The 15,192-nt window shown below is 40.8% G+C and overlaps 1 protein-coding gene across 30 annotated transcripts in view; it reads left to right on the top strand.

Moving 5' to 3' along the window:
• Positions 1–15,192, top strand: part of MAGI2 (membrane associated guanylate kinase, WW and PDZ domain containing 2) — a 1,173,000-nt gene that overhangs the window by 871,270 nt on the left and 286,538 nt on the right. The gene's annotated exons all lie outside the window — the stretch shown is intronic.

The raw sequence follows: 15,192 nt of genomic DNA, 5'->3' as shown, positions 1-15,192 counted from the left end.
ACCAATTTTTGATTATCCAATTAGATTGGATAAACAGGGTTCACTATAATTTAAAGCGCATTCAGAAATCAACAGAAGAGAGGGAGGCTGCACACATTGAATAAGTGACACTGGCTCTTTCAGTAAAATTTAACAGTTGATACATGTTTTTATTTTTCACAAAATGTAAAAACTAAAGATTCCCTGTAAAAATGCAAATTCTGCCTTTTTCTTTGATAAATGGATTTCTAGAATCCCTGGTCATATTCCTGGGGTTTATGTTATGTTTTTAATTTCATATTATGTCTGAAATTTTGGAGAACTCACAAACTGTAAGTGCTATTTGCAGGTAAAATTCTGAAACTAAATAACCCCACTGCTATCAATGTAGTTCATGGAGACTTAAATATACAACTCTCTCTAGACCTAGTGAAAGCTGTTTTGAAATGTTTTGAAAACAGAAGTAAATATCCCATATCAAGATAAAAGGTGATTAGCTAACTGTGCTGTAAAATCACGGTTTAGGCAAATGTATGTTTATTATTTTAAAAAAGTTGGAATGATACCAAGCATTAAAAATAATTAACATCTGGGAATACTTAGGTAAGAAATATGCTAGCTATATTTGTATTTGGGTTGTTTGGTACTATATTCCTGTAAAGTAGTATGTTACTGAATTAAATTCATTACTATCTAATTCCAGCCTTTCTACATAGGTCACATTACCTAATGTAAACCTCAGATAATAGAATTAGTAAAACCTTATTATTTGGATGTCTAATTTAATAATCAGTTGGAATCTCTGAAGAGATATTATCCTACCAACCAGTTCTCCCTTGTATTTACCTGTTTTGGCTATTTTGTAGCACTGAGATTTTTTAAAACTATTTAAAACCCATTAGCTAATTTTAGAACAGGTTTAAACACAGATCAACTTAATTTGCCTTTCTGTCAGTGCATGTATAAACATACAGTAATTGCCTTTCTCTGCTGGCTAGCAACTTCAGAGACTGCATGTTCAGTCCCTTCAGAGATAAGTGCACTTAGTCTGGTATTGCTGAAGGGCTCTGAAAGTGATCTATACCAGTGATTTTCAAACTTTGTTTCTGGTGACCCAGTTGAAGAAAATTGTTGATGCCCATGACCTAACAGAGCTGGGGATGAGAGGTTGGGGTGTGGGAGGGGCTCAGGGCTAGAGCAGAGGGGGTGAGGGCTGCAGGATGGGCACAGGGTTGGGGTGAGGGAGAGGGTCAGGGCTCTGGACTGGGGTTTCAGGTTCTGGGGTGGGGCTGGGGATGAGGGATTTGAGGTGCAGGAGGGAGGTCTGGATTTGGGGGGGGCTCAAGGCTGGGGCAGAGGATTGGGGCATGGGCTTACCTTGGGCAGCTCCCGGTCAGTGGTGCAGTGGAGGTCCTAAGGCAGGCTTCCTGCCTATCTTGGCACCGCAGACCATACTGCATCCCGGAAGCGGCCAGTAGCAGGTCCAGCTCCTAGATGGAGGCATGCAAGTGGCTCCACGTCGCTCTTACCCTCAGGCACACACACCCCTCCCAGCTCCCATTGGCCAAGTGCAGCGCCGGTGCTCGGGGCAGGAGTAGCACACAGAGCCCTGTGGCTCCCCACCTAGGAGCCAGATCAGCTGCTGGCGCCTTCCTGGGCAAAGTGCGGTGTCAGAACAGGTAGGAACTAGCCTGCCTTAGCCAGGCAGCACCACCGACGGGACTTTTAACAGCCCGTCGGCGGTGCCACTAGAGCCACCACGACCCAGTGCCTTACATTCCGCGACCCAGTACTGGCTCACGACCCACAGTTTGAAAACCACTGATCTAAACCAATGGTTTCAAATACCTAAAATTTCTGGAACCACACGTTTGAATCCCATCAGGGTTGACTTGCAGTAGCTCAAGTGGCCAAATAAATACTGCATGTTGATAATTATTTTGCAGTTTAGAGCTATGTAGTTTTGAATCAGTACCAACAACTTTCTGTCACGTGAGACAGCCATGTTTTTTCTTTGCCACCTGACTAGGGTATTTGATACCATCATACTTCTTAAAGCCAAGCTGCAGTTTGTCCTTGTCCAATTCCAGTTTTAAATCTACAGTGCACTTTTATTTGACTTCTGACTTGAGAGAGCGAGAAGTGTAACCCACACACCTTCTGGGTTTGGTGCTCTGTCCCACCTAGGGACACCGAGACCACTTAAAGAGATTAATGAGTCTACTCTGCAGCCTTAGCTAAGGGCAGTATGGCTTTTAGATCATGCAGTAGAGGCTTATGCACTAAGCTCCAAAGGCCCCAGGTTCGATGACAACCAGGATCTGTCGGTATTACAAAAGCACCAAAGGATTCCAGGCAACAGTTAATCAGAAAAGTATTTTTAATTTAACTGTAACATAAAGAATTCACATTCTCTAGAAACAACCATTTTTATATCTAGCCAAAACGTCTTTAAATGTTGTCTCCCCCCCTCCCTTTTTTGTTTATTTAAAGGTAATTGCCCTGGTTTTTCCTGGATTTTTTCTAATGTGGCTAGTGATTTTTCTCTCATTTTAATGTAGGTTTCAGTTAATAGCCTGCTTTACTGATGGATGTTTTGTGTCACTTTCAGGTCCACATTTCCCTATTCAGGTTACCTACAATTTCTCCCAGCGATGAGTACAAAATATAAATATATTAAGCATAGTTGCATGTCTATTTTTTTTTCATTCTCTTTCCCTTTAAATAGCACAAGGAAATCATATTCGCTGAAAAAGTGTCAAACACTGAAGTTGATTTCACTGCTTCCTGGCTTCAAGTCTGCAAAATAAATCTCTCAAGATGATGCCAGAAGGAAATGGAAAACAAGATTCAGCTGAATACTTGTTAAATATTATCAGTTCTATTAATTAAGCATTTGAAGAGAGCTTCTAGACTTGAAAATTTCCCTCCCCACCAGGCTGATATTAACAAAAGCTCAATTCAGCATTATAGCTGTTATACCAACCCCATCTCTGTAGTATCTGACTATCTCCCAAGTAATTAAAAAACAAAATATCTTTCTCCCTGCACCCCTTTCTAGCCTGCAGGAGAAATAGGGGCATTTTGTTTCTCTGTGTGTGTTGTGTATGTGTGTTAAGAGTTTATTGAAAGATATCTAAGATGAAGAAATTGCCATCTGATAACTTCCTTCTAGTGTTTCAGTATCAGACACCTACAGATAGAGCAAGATCTTGGCCCAGTTTACATGATATTTATACACCAAAAAAACCTCTGTTAAAAGAACATTATTGAAGTTGTAAAGTCAAGCTCTCAACAGTTAGGAAATGCCTGCATTAAGGATGTTCCCTCTTCCCCATATTACAGCCTTTATTACATGATCACATGCTATTTTTCCACAGGAACCCTGCCTCATTCAGTGCACAGGATAAACCTGTTTCAGTGCACCTGTTCTGGGGATGAATCCGGATGCTATAATAATAAAGGCTGTTCTCTGTAGGGCCCCTGCTTCATTTGCTATGCAAGTGAATGAGGTAAAGGGATGGTTGAAGGCTGTCCTGGAGAACAGGATTCTATCCTTGCTTAAGCCACAGAATTCCTATGTGATGCTAAGCAAGTTATTTAAAAACAAAGTTTTCAGAAATGGTCACTAATTGTGTATTCCTCATTTTCTGGGTGCCAACTTGAAGCCTTGGGCCTGATTCGACTTTGCTACCTCAATAATGTTTTCTTAACATAGTTATTTTTCTGTGAAATTGCCTAGGTTTTTAAAACTAGCAAAAAAAAACCCCAGAAATTCCATCATGTGGGACACCCTCATGGTTCATCAGCACAGTAGTATTGGAACCCCTAGATCCACCACACAAACCTCTGCCACTTGAGCTAACAGCGTAACTGATAGCAGAAGGAGATTATCATCCTCTATGTGGCCCAGCTGTAGAAGAGGATGGAACACTTGGCCAATGTGTATCACAGATACTTGCTGAGGAATGGTAAGATTCGGGAATCTTGGGTTTCTTTCAGGCTACTCCACTTGTAGGTATAGACTCTTCTGTCTGTTCCCCCAAGCTTGATTCCTTCCTTCCCCATCACCTCCAGCCTGTTCTTGTCCCTGCCTCTATCCCTGTCTTAGTCCTGCCTCTTCCCCACTCTCACTCCTTGTCTCAGTCCCATTCTCCTCATTGAGCTAGTCCCAATCTCCACACCTCATACTTCTCATTTCAGCCCGAATTTCCTGGCTCAGCCAGTCCTAGTCTCCCCCTCCAAGGTCACTCTCTAAGCCCCAGTTTCTCTCCCATCCCACACCCAGGCCTAGTATCTTTGCCCAGCCAGTCCCAGTTCCACCTTCCTGCCCCAACTCCTTATCCCCAGTTTCCTTGCCCCCAACCAATCCCACTTCTCTTGACTCCTCATTGGATTTTTTCACCCTTCTACTCCAGTGGCTTCTGTTCCCAGTCTCCCTGTGTGGAACCCTCATCCAATCAATCCCCCCACTCCCTTCCTGGCTCCTTGGCCTAGTTTCTTTGCCCAGTCAGTCCAGTCTTCTACACTCTCCTCAGCTCCTCATCCCATTTCAATGTGTCCTGCGGCCATCCACAATTTCCCTCACCAGCTCCCAATCCCAGTCTCGCTGCCATGGCTTCCTGTCCCAGTTTCCTTGCCCAACTAGTTCTAGCCCAACTCATTTCCAGAGCCTAGCCACATCCCAGCCAGGAGCAGCTGTGAGCAACCACCTCAAGGAAAATCTTTATCAGCCTCATGGCTTTAGATGGAGCATGCTCAATCATCCTGTGGGTATGGCTCATTCACAGTGGTCACACATAAGAGCTGTGAAGGGTTGGTGCATGCACAGACTGGTGAGCACTAGGAGCTGTGAGAGGCTCAGTGAGGATGGACTCCAGAGATTTTAGCCATTAAGCTCTAGGAAGTCTCTACTGATCATGTGCAAACTGCATTTTTTCAAAGGCCTGTAGCTTAGCCAGATTTGGGTGGATTTTCACAGGGATGGCAAAAGCCAAATCTCCAACCTCCCTTTTCCCCAAGAAGGGTCAGCAGAATCACTCAGCCCCAGGACTGTAATTACATCCCTTCAGTTGCTGCATGGAATTGAGGTCCTTCTACTTTTAAAACAAAGTTACCATCTGTTTGGGTGTGGGGATGGACGTTATGGGGGGTAAGTGTCTCTTCATGCCACCAGCTTTCTGGGTAGATGTTCTTTATTCCCAATGGCTTGGTTTTCTTTCTCAGCCAACAGCTCAATTTTGAAGCAGTCAGTCAGAGAATGATGCATTAGAAGTTTGTTCGACCCTTTTAGGTTGTTCTGTAGTTGTCAGGAAGCTAGGAAATCTGTCTTTACTTTCCAGACCTTGTGTAGTAGTGCTTACCCTATTTTGTCTTTTAGAATTCAGGTGGAATAGAGTGAACTTCACTACTGGGTGGGGCAAATGAATAAAGTGGCCCCCTCTGGTGTGACTTATATGGCCACTCATGCATATGGTTTCAGTGTCACAGACTGTGAGTTCAAAGTTGGTGACCTCTATTGGTTTCTTATGTAGGCTTCTTTGCCATTAGCTGCAATGATAATGGATGGATAATGGCATGGATCTCTGATGTGATCTGGAACTTCACTGTGCCTCTCAGTACCTAGAATGCACTCTGCTCTAGGATGTAGTTGTCTGAGTTGTGTGTCTGTTCATCACTGATACAGTCCCAGTTTTCCCCACTGCACCCACCATCTCCCTTACAAAGGAAGCTATTTCCTGTATCTCTCTAGAATTTATCTGAGGTGAACCACAGTCTAGGCTTTGACTGTGTCTGAGGGAAACCCTGCTGTATTAAGGTTTGGCCCTTAAAGAGGCAGAATGTTTTTTGTATATCCTTTTCTGTTTTACAGTAAAGCATATTGTGAAGATGTTAACTCCAGCTGTTTTCATGCTCTGACCAGCTAGTCAAATGTAGTTGTATCAGAGACAACCATCACCACCAATTTGGACACAATTTTAAGAAAGGTTAACAAGGTTCTTTTCCAGTGCAGCTTCCTTTTACATGCAAAACTAGCTTGGTAAATTGCATAAAATGTAGTGCTGTTAGTCCTGGGTTTTTTTTCCTGACTTGGCTTTAGTGATCTACTTTATGGGCTGTGATGAGGTGTATAAACTCCACACTGGAACAGAAGAGGTTAAGGAGCTGTTCTGGACCCAGGTGACTCCACCCCACTGCACCTTCAGAGCCTATTCCAGATGGAGAAGGAGCTTAAAAGGGAGCCACATAGCTCAGAAGGGGGACAGACAGAAAAAGAGGACACACACCTATCTTTAGATTGCCTGAGGAAGGGCACAGAGGATGTCTTTACTACAAGGGAGAGGCCTACACGCAGCAGCTACCTCAGACCCCAGGGGAGGGGCCATGGAGGTGACCCCAGTGACAGGTAGCTGGGAGCTTTCTCCCTTTGGCTGAGGACTGAGAGAAGCCTGGGAGGCTGAACCCTGAGCTGGCAGACTGATAGGAGAGTCCCTGAGTAGAAGGAGAGCGTGAAAGACCCCAGGTGGCAGGCATGAAACCCAGGAACATATCCCAGTTTGAAACTGGGGCTAGCCTGCAAAGAAGAAGTCCACCAGCTGAGCCCAGCTAGGCTGAAGATTCAATTGTTTTTGATGTTTTCTGCTGGTATTTCAGTGAAGGACCTTGACATCTTGTGGGGAAGCAAGTGGTAGAAAGTGGCCCAGTGCGTCAGCCTCTAAGCAACTGGGACTTTGCTATCACTGCCTTTTTTAGGGCTCTGGGTCAGAACCTGGTGGAGAGGGAGGGCCCAGGCTCCCCTACCAACCACCCCTTTTGTGGAAGAGGCCATATGCCCTTTTCCCTTTGGAGAGGATAGAGACATTATAAGTCCCTGAGTCAAGGGTGCACCACCTCCAGGGGCCCAGGGACAGGCTGAACTTGGACTGCATACATTTTGTTTGATTCCGTTACCCCAGAAGAGAGCAAACTTAATTTGTGACCTGGCCAACAAACTTAGTCTCTACCTACCAAAAGGTGCACTGCCACAGTGTTGGAGTGATTGCTGGTAAGAGATGCCAGAGATGGAGGAGAGCTCAGACCCAGTGAACTAACCAGTGGATGGTACCACCAATAAGCCCAGCACTGATCACAATTGGTTGTAAAGGTGATTATGCCCATTTGTAACTTTTATTTTAACATATTCAGCGTTCAAGCAGTAACAGTCAAGTTCTGGGAATTTTCTGGGGAGTAATGTCTAACTTGGAGAGTTCACCAAGGACTCTTACCTTCAGGCTGTCATTAATTCCTCGGGAAATGACTTGGGACAAGTTTCTTATTACTAATAGGATTAAAAATACATTTTAAAAATGTATTTTTCTTCTTTCCCCATTGTTTCATGTGCCCGCAGTGTGTGATTTAACTGCTGCTGAGTTGTCACAGTTTATTTTTGCAAATTCCATTCAAATAATAACAACACACAGTATGCATCTGAATAGCCCAGTGGTTGCAGATAACCACTTTCTTCGGGTCAGATTGGAAATATCCAGTTTTGCTGCTCTCCCCAATATTATACATTTTCTAATTAAAAACAAATTTCATAGGCAGAGTCCCAACAAGGTTGTTCTTGGTTTTTTAAGATCAGTTTCCTGCTAATTTATTCCTCATGCAAGGAAAGGGGAGGGGCATAAATGGTATGTGTAAAATGGTAATGATATATAGTATTAGGCTCTTGTGGTGTGTTGGATGCTAGGCTATTGTGTAGAGTCCCATTGAAACTGTGCACTAGCATGATATTCTGCTGCAGTTAAGGTCAGGATGTAATCTATAGCATTGTTCCATAATACAGTTATAGACCATGTCTTTCTGTTCATTCTCACAATTAAAAACCTTGATAGAACAGAGATACCTCAAAGCATAGCAGAGAGCCTTGTGACTGCAATTCTTCTTGTAGTATAGACACTTTGCATGTATTATGAGATAGCTTGCTTCACAGGATCTCTAAGAATGTCACCTTCCTTTTCTCCTACCCCAATGCAGCACTTGCTAGTCATCCATGACTCTCCATTTGAAAGCCACTGCTTGATGACTTTGAAAACTGTAAGGAAAATCATTAAATGTTTAAACCCTCTGAGCCAAACACTGCTCCATTCTATACCTTTTGTCACCTAATTGAAACTATGCCACATATGTCCAGTGAAGAAACAATGAGACTTGGTTGGGAAGTACCGTATACCTTTGGGTCATGTCCTTCTATCACTGAAGTTAATAGGAATTGACATTGCTCAGCACCTCTGAATACCAGGCAGATGGGTGCCTAAATATGGATATGAGAGCCTAAGTCTAGGCACACAGGGTTTGAAAATGTTGACCTAAGTTATTGGATGTTTACCAATTTTTCTGCTGTATTTTATACTAACATTTAAAATATTTTGTACTTCCAGTTTCAAGAGCCTTTTAAGAGACAAAATTTTGAGCTGGATTTAAGAGAATATTCTCATAACTTTGTGGGATTGCATGACATTCTCCAAAATCGTCAATGTTTTAACTTGTCCGTTTTGTTCATTTTGTCACTTTGCCATTGAAATAAGTGACATTTTAGTGTATTATAACAAGCAGTTTTGTTAATATCATCATCACTGAGTGTCATTCCTAAATGTTCCATGGGGCTATCTGCAGGGGCCTGTGTAATAGCAACATGGCACTGGCTCTTGGATGTACATGGTTAGGAATTTCAAATAAAGTTATAACCAAAGCACTTGCTGTAGAGGCACTGAAGAGCATTGCATCACATAGTAGTTGTGAATGTTGCTGTGGAATAGTTTGTGAAGGATGCTGAATGGCTGTGTTAAAATTTTTAATGTCTTATTAGGGAGGCACACACTGATTTTTATCCTCCGCCAAATAGCCTCGTGTTGATGCAGTAAATACACAGCAGTTTACATACAGGATTTACATGCAAGTTAATGTTTCATTTTGAATTATAAAAACTAGGGCTGTCAAGCAATTAAAAAAATTTAAAAAAATCATGATAATCACACAATTAAAAAAATTAATCATGATAATTGTGCAATTAATCGTGCTGTAAAACAACAATAGAATACTATTTATTTTAAATATTTTGGATGTTTACTACATTTTCAAATATATTCATGTCAATTACAACACAATACAAAGTGTACAGTGCTCACACTATATTTTGATTACAAGTATTTTCACTGTAAAAAACAAAAAAAATTATTTTTCAATTCACCTCATACAAGTACTGTAGTGAAATCTCTTCATCCTGAAAAGGTGAACTTACGAATGTAGAATTATGTTTAAAAAAAAACCTGCATTCAAAATAAAACAATGTAAACTTTAGAGCCTACAAGGCCACTCAGTCCTACTTCTTGGTCAGCCAACACTCAGACAAACAAGATGGTTACAATTACAGGAGATAATGCTGCCTGCTTCTTGTTTACAATGTCACCTGAAAGTGAGAACATGCAATCGCATGGCACTGTTGTAGCTGGTGTTGCAAGATATTTACGTGCTAGATGCGCTAAATATTCATATGTCCCTTCATGCTTCAGCCACCATTCCAGAGGACATGCTTCCATGCTGATGATGGGTTCTGCTTGATAATGATCCAAAGCAGTGCAGACTGATGCATGTTCATTTTACCATCTGAGTAAGATGACACCAGCAGAAGGTTGATTTTCTTTTTTGGTGATTTGGGTTCTGTAATTTCCACATCAGAATGTTGCTCTTTTAAGACTTCTAAAAGCATGCTCCACACTTCATCCCTCTCAGATTTTGGACAGTACTTCAGATTCTTAAATTTTGGGTTGAGTGCTATAGCTATTTTTAGAAATCTCACATTAGTACCTTCTTTGTGTTTTGTCAAATCTGCTGTGAAAGTGTTCTTAAAACGAACATGTGCTGGGTCATCATCCAAGACTGCTATAACGTGAAATGTATGCAGGTAAAACACAGCAGGAGACATACAATTCCCCCCCCCCAAGAGTATAGTAACATTTAATTGATGCGTTATTTTTTTAGCAAGTGTCATCAGCATGGAAGCATGTCCTCTGGAATGGTGGCTGAAGCATGAAGAGGCATACAAATGGTTAGCATATCAGGCATATAAATACCTTGCAACGCCGGCTACAAAAGTGTCATGCAAATGCCTGTTCTCACTTTCAGGTGACATTATAAATAAGAAGTAGGCAGCAGTATCTCCCATAAAAGTAAACAAACTTGTTTGTCTTAGTGATTAGCAGATTAAGAAGTAGGACTGAGTGGATTTGTAGGCTCTAAAGTTTTACAGTATTTTGTTTTTGAGTGAATTTATGTAACCAAAATAAATCTGCATTTGTAAATTACACTTTCACAATAAAGAGATTGCACTACAGTACTTGTATGAGGTGAATTGAAAAATACTATTTCTTTTGCTTATCATTTTTACAGTGCATATATTTGTAATCAAAAATAATATAAAGTGAGCACTGTGCACTTTGTATTCTGTGTTGTAATTGAAATCAATATTGAAAATATAGAAAAACATCCAAAAATATTTAATACATTTAATTTGATATTCTACTGTTATAAGTGCGATTCATTGCAATTAATTTTTTTAGTTAATTACGTGAGTTAACTGCAATTAATTGACAGCACTAATAAAAACTGAACTTGTACGTTATATATTACTGATATTTTTAAAATACAATATATTTACTACAAAGTGCGAGAGAAGGAAAGGAGATAGAAACACAAAGGGATGGGAATAGAGTAAAATCTTTCTAGAAACATGAGCACAGCAGTTGGCTCTAAGTCAGGGGTTCTCAGGACAAATTTTTTGATGGATTCAGAGTGAGGCCACCAATTCTTGCCGGCGGCCCGCTCTCGTACTCTTCCCTAACATACTTAATTAGCTGTAGGAAAAACAAATAAATATGCACATTTACACGGCCAAATCATTGCAATTTATTTATTGTTAGCTAGTAAGTCTGTTGTGAAAAGTAATATTAACAAACATACAAGTATCACTTTTCACAGCATACTTACTCAGCCCTGCCAAGCCTGGGGACAAATTAAGCCCTGGATGGGGGTTAAGGGGAGACAGCGGGGGCCTGGGGAAATGGGGGTTGGTGGGTGGTGGACTGGAATAGGCAGCGGAGGGCTGGAGCTGGAGCCCAAAGCCCCTCGGCCAGAACCTGCCACCCCACACTCCAGAGCTGAGGCTCAAAGCCTAAGCCCTACTGCCTGGGAAGGTGGGAATTCACTGGCTGCCTGTTCCTCCAGCATTGTGCCCCAGCTGTCTCCATAAGGGGCAGAGCCCAACCCCTGCTGCCAGCCCCAGCAATCAACACCAAGGCGGTGCATCAGGAGCAACAGGGAGGAGGAGGGGCCCACTATTTTGCCACCCACACCATCCCATCACAGCCCAGAAGGCTGTGGCCACAAGAAAAGCCCCTGATGGCCGCATGTGGTCATGGTGGCCACATTTGAGAAACACTGCTCTTGGTACAGTCTGTTGTTTTAAGGACAGTAAAACACACAGGACCAAAGTTTTTTTCTTTTTGGAGCATTTGTTCATGTATGTGTGAAGTTTTCAGATATCTGCACAGCATGACACAAGTAACTTGGACATAGCTCTTGCTTTTAGAATCTCCACATTGAAGAACATCACTTTCATAGTTTTTTGCTTTCACACTTCGGTTTTGATTTTCATTTTGAACAAACAGATACTCAGTCCAAATGCAATTATCATATATTAATCGTATACACATACATCAACTGGAGCTGAGCAAATATTACATTATAATCAGCAGATGTATAAAGGTCTAAAAGCTGAGCAAATAATTCAGAAAATAATTTAATAGACAAATGTAGCCTATTTTTCTGTTTGCAAATTGCCTATAAGCCGTTTATAACTTTTCTTTAAATTTTTAATTATTCAAAATTATTCACCAGTAAATCTTTGTGAATATATTGTGGTCTATCAATTGCTGATTAACATGTTTTTTAAGAAAATGCTTTTTCCAAAATTCAGCTTCAATGGCCAGTTTTCACAAAACACTAATCACAAAGTATTTTTTCTATTCCTTGATTGAAAGAGCATCACTCTTAGGAACAGACCTTTGGCTCTAGAAGCAAGGAGTCTCTAGAAGCTGGAAGGCCGTGGTGCATATAATTGCCATTATAGTTTCATTACCTCTCCATGAATATTGTCTTATTTAAAATTATCCATTTCTATGGACATTCTTTCCAGTCAACTCCTTCATTGTAGTATACACAGAAAGCAAACACAAACTGGGTGTGAAAACAGGTGAGGCATTCAGTTATTCACTTCTGCCAATACATGAGTAAACATTTTGAAGTATTCACTCAGGCACAACAGTCACCATTTTAAAATATAACATGGTAAATCAAAGTCCTGCTGTATACACAATGTGTAGAGCTTGTTTTTTAGGATTTATTAATTTCATTTTTGAAGCTTATTTTTAGTCATTTTTAAGTTACATGTAGAAGTCCAAAAATCAGGCTGGGTGGGGGGGGGCTTTCTCTTTGTGTATACTGTAATTTAATAATAATATTATATTGGTATATACTGTAATGACTGATTTCATTGAAGTGTTCCCTAGTGCATTTTAACATAGTACTGTTTCAAATAGGACTACATTAAAGCATATTAGGGATACTTTAGTGTGCATCAGCAGGGTCTACACAGACCAATTAATGCACAACACGTTTGTGCACTTTATTTATCACACCCCCATAGCCAACATTCTCCGTGTAGAGAAGCCATTAGATACATGTAACTATTTCCAGTGTCTTTTCTGATACATATTGGATAAGCACCAATTTTTTTTCTTTTTCTTTCCTTATCAAGGGTGTTAGATCCATGTTTATTGGTCAGAAACGATCAGAAGCCCTAACTATATCTTTGATTAAGTAAAGCATTTATGCACATGCTTCAATCGCCTGAAAGTCAGTGGGACTTAATCGTATGTCTAAGTGCTTTGCTGACACAGGTCTTACATGATCTTCCTGCTGTCCTGATCATAAGGGCAGAAGGAAGTACAGCATAATGATTTCCTGTGGCAGAATTTCTAACTCAGCTTATTTTGTCACTCTGGCCAAACGTTTTTAAAATCTGCTTTTCTCCTATTTTGATTCTTTACTTCTGTATTTTTGTATTTCTAATAAGAAAAGGAGTACTTGTGGCACCTTAGAGACTAACAAATTTATTTGAGCACCAAATAAATTTGTTAGTCTCTAAGGTGCCACAAGTACTCCTTTTCTTTTTGCGAATACAGACTAACACGGCTGCTACTCTGAAACTTGTATTTCTAATGTGTGCATCATTCCGACTTTCAGTTGCAAAACGAGTTCCCAAGTAACTTCTCAACCTACAATAGAACTGACCATTTTATTACTTGTGAATAGCATTACCTGGTTCATAATCCATCTTTGTCTGAAAGGCAAAAATTGCTAATCTCAAAGACTATTACTCAATGGAAAATCTTGGAAAATAAAAAAAAGGTAAAAAAAAAAAAAAAAGAATTGATTGTAGAATCAATCTTGCCCACATTCCTTGCTGAGTAATTACTTTGCTGAGTAATAGTCTATAGGCCTAGCTGTTGGGATTCTGGGGAGCTCTTTGACTAATGCTGCTAGGAGGTAATAGTGTCTGGTAGTTAAAGAATCAGCAGTCCTGGATTATGTTCCAGGCATTGATTTACAGTGTGACTTTGAGAAACTCAATCATTTTGTGCTTCAGTTTCCCATTTGTAAAATTACAATAGTAGTATTTGCCTGTCAACAGGAGATTTGGGTGGGTCTACTTGCACGCTCCTTACAGTGACATGAAGAGTACATAAACTACATGCCTTCCTAGTATGGGTATAAATAGCAGGGTAGATGGTGAGGCACTGCTTAGGTGAGTAGAGTAAAGATGCAACAGCACCTTGGGGTATATACTGAACATGGCTATCTAAATACCTAAGTAGTTCCTCCCCTGTCTACACTGCTATTTTTAGCAGTGTAGAGTCCTGCTGCTAGAGTCTTTTCCAACCATGGAGAAACACTCTGGCAGTGGGGAAAGGCTCTGACAGGGGTCTTTCTTTGCAGAGAGCTACTGGAGCCTTTTCTCACGGCCTCCCTGCTTCTAGAGCCTTTCTTTGCTGCGAGTAGCTACATACCACAGTATGGACACAGCCTGCTTTTCACTGCAGCATGTAGCGTCACTTACGCTACATGCCACCACCAATGAGTGTGCAGTGTAGACACACCTTTAATCAATATTTGTCAAACACTGTGAGATCCTTGGAGAAAAGACATCATGAGCCTGCTCATGTTGCCACTGAATACAATGGCAAAACTTTTACTGTTTTCAATAGACCAGGGATCGGTAACCATGGCGAATCATGGCCAGTGGGAGCTGCGATCAGCCGTACCTGTGGACGCACCAGGTAAACAAACCAGCCCGGCACACCAGGGGGCTTACCCTGGTGGGCCACGTGCCAAAGGTTGCCGATCGCTGCAATAGACTATCAACCACCCTGTCAGAATGGAAAGTATTAATAAGGGGGAGAATCTCAAAGACACAAATGACTTTCAATAGCAGGTAAGCACCTCCTGCCATTTGTGCCTTTGAAATTTCCCCCTTAGTAATTGTCCACAGTTGTTATAATGGTCAGTGCTACATTATATGATCGCCAACACATGCTATATCTGTATCAGGATTAATTTTAAATGAATTACAGTACACATAAACATGGCTTCCATTGACTGTAATGGGAATAGGACCAGGCCCAAAGGGATTTAATACCAGCTATAACTACAGCTCTCAAAGCAACCTTAACTATGGAGCCATTTATAACAGCTCCATGTTCTTTTTTTTTTTTTTTTTTTTTTAAAAAAAAGATGCAGTTGTTAGTTTTATTTTACTGATTAAACTCTTCTGTTGCCTGTAATATCATAAATCAACTGTATGTTTTAGGCTAGAATACATAAATGCTTTCTTAACATGATAGTAAGGTAATTTGTAGATATTTTGAGTAATCTGTAAACATCCAACAGTAGTGATGTGGAGGAGGAAGCTGAGAAAAGTAGCCAAGTTTGCCAACTTGTATGTAAAATATTCTACCGTGCTATGTGGAAAAGATAGGTTTATAATCAGACCTTTTTTACATGTATTGCATTTGGCAAGCAGTTTAAAGACCAATGTAAAACTCCTCACAAGCACTG

Source organism: Dermochelys coriacea, chromosome 1 (genome assembly GCF_009764565.3).
Source record: "Dermochelys coriacea isolate rDerCor1 chromosome 1, rDerCor1.pri.v4, whole genome shotgun sequence".
In the NCBI taxonomy this organism is placed as follows: domain Eukaryota; kingdom Metazoa; phylum Chordata; order Testudines; family Dermochelyidae; genus Dermochelys; species Dermochelys coriacea.
Note: the sequence above shows the minus strand (reverse complement) of the source record. Positions and strands in the feature narration are given on the sequence as shown.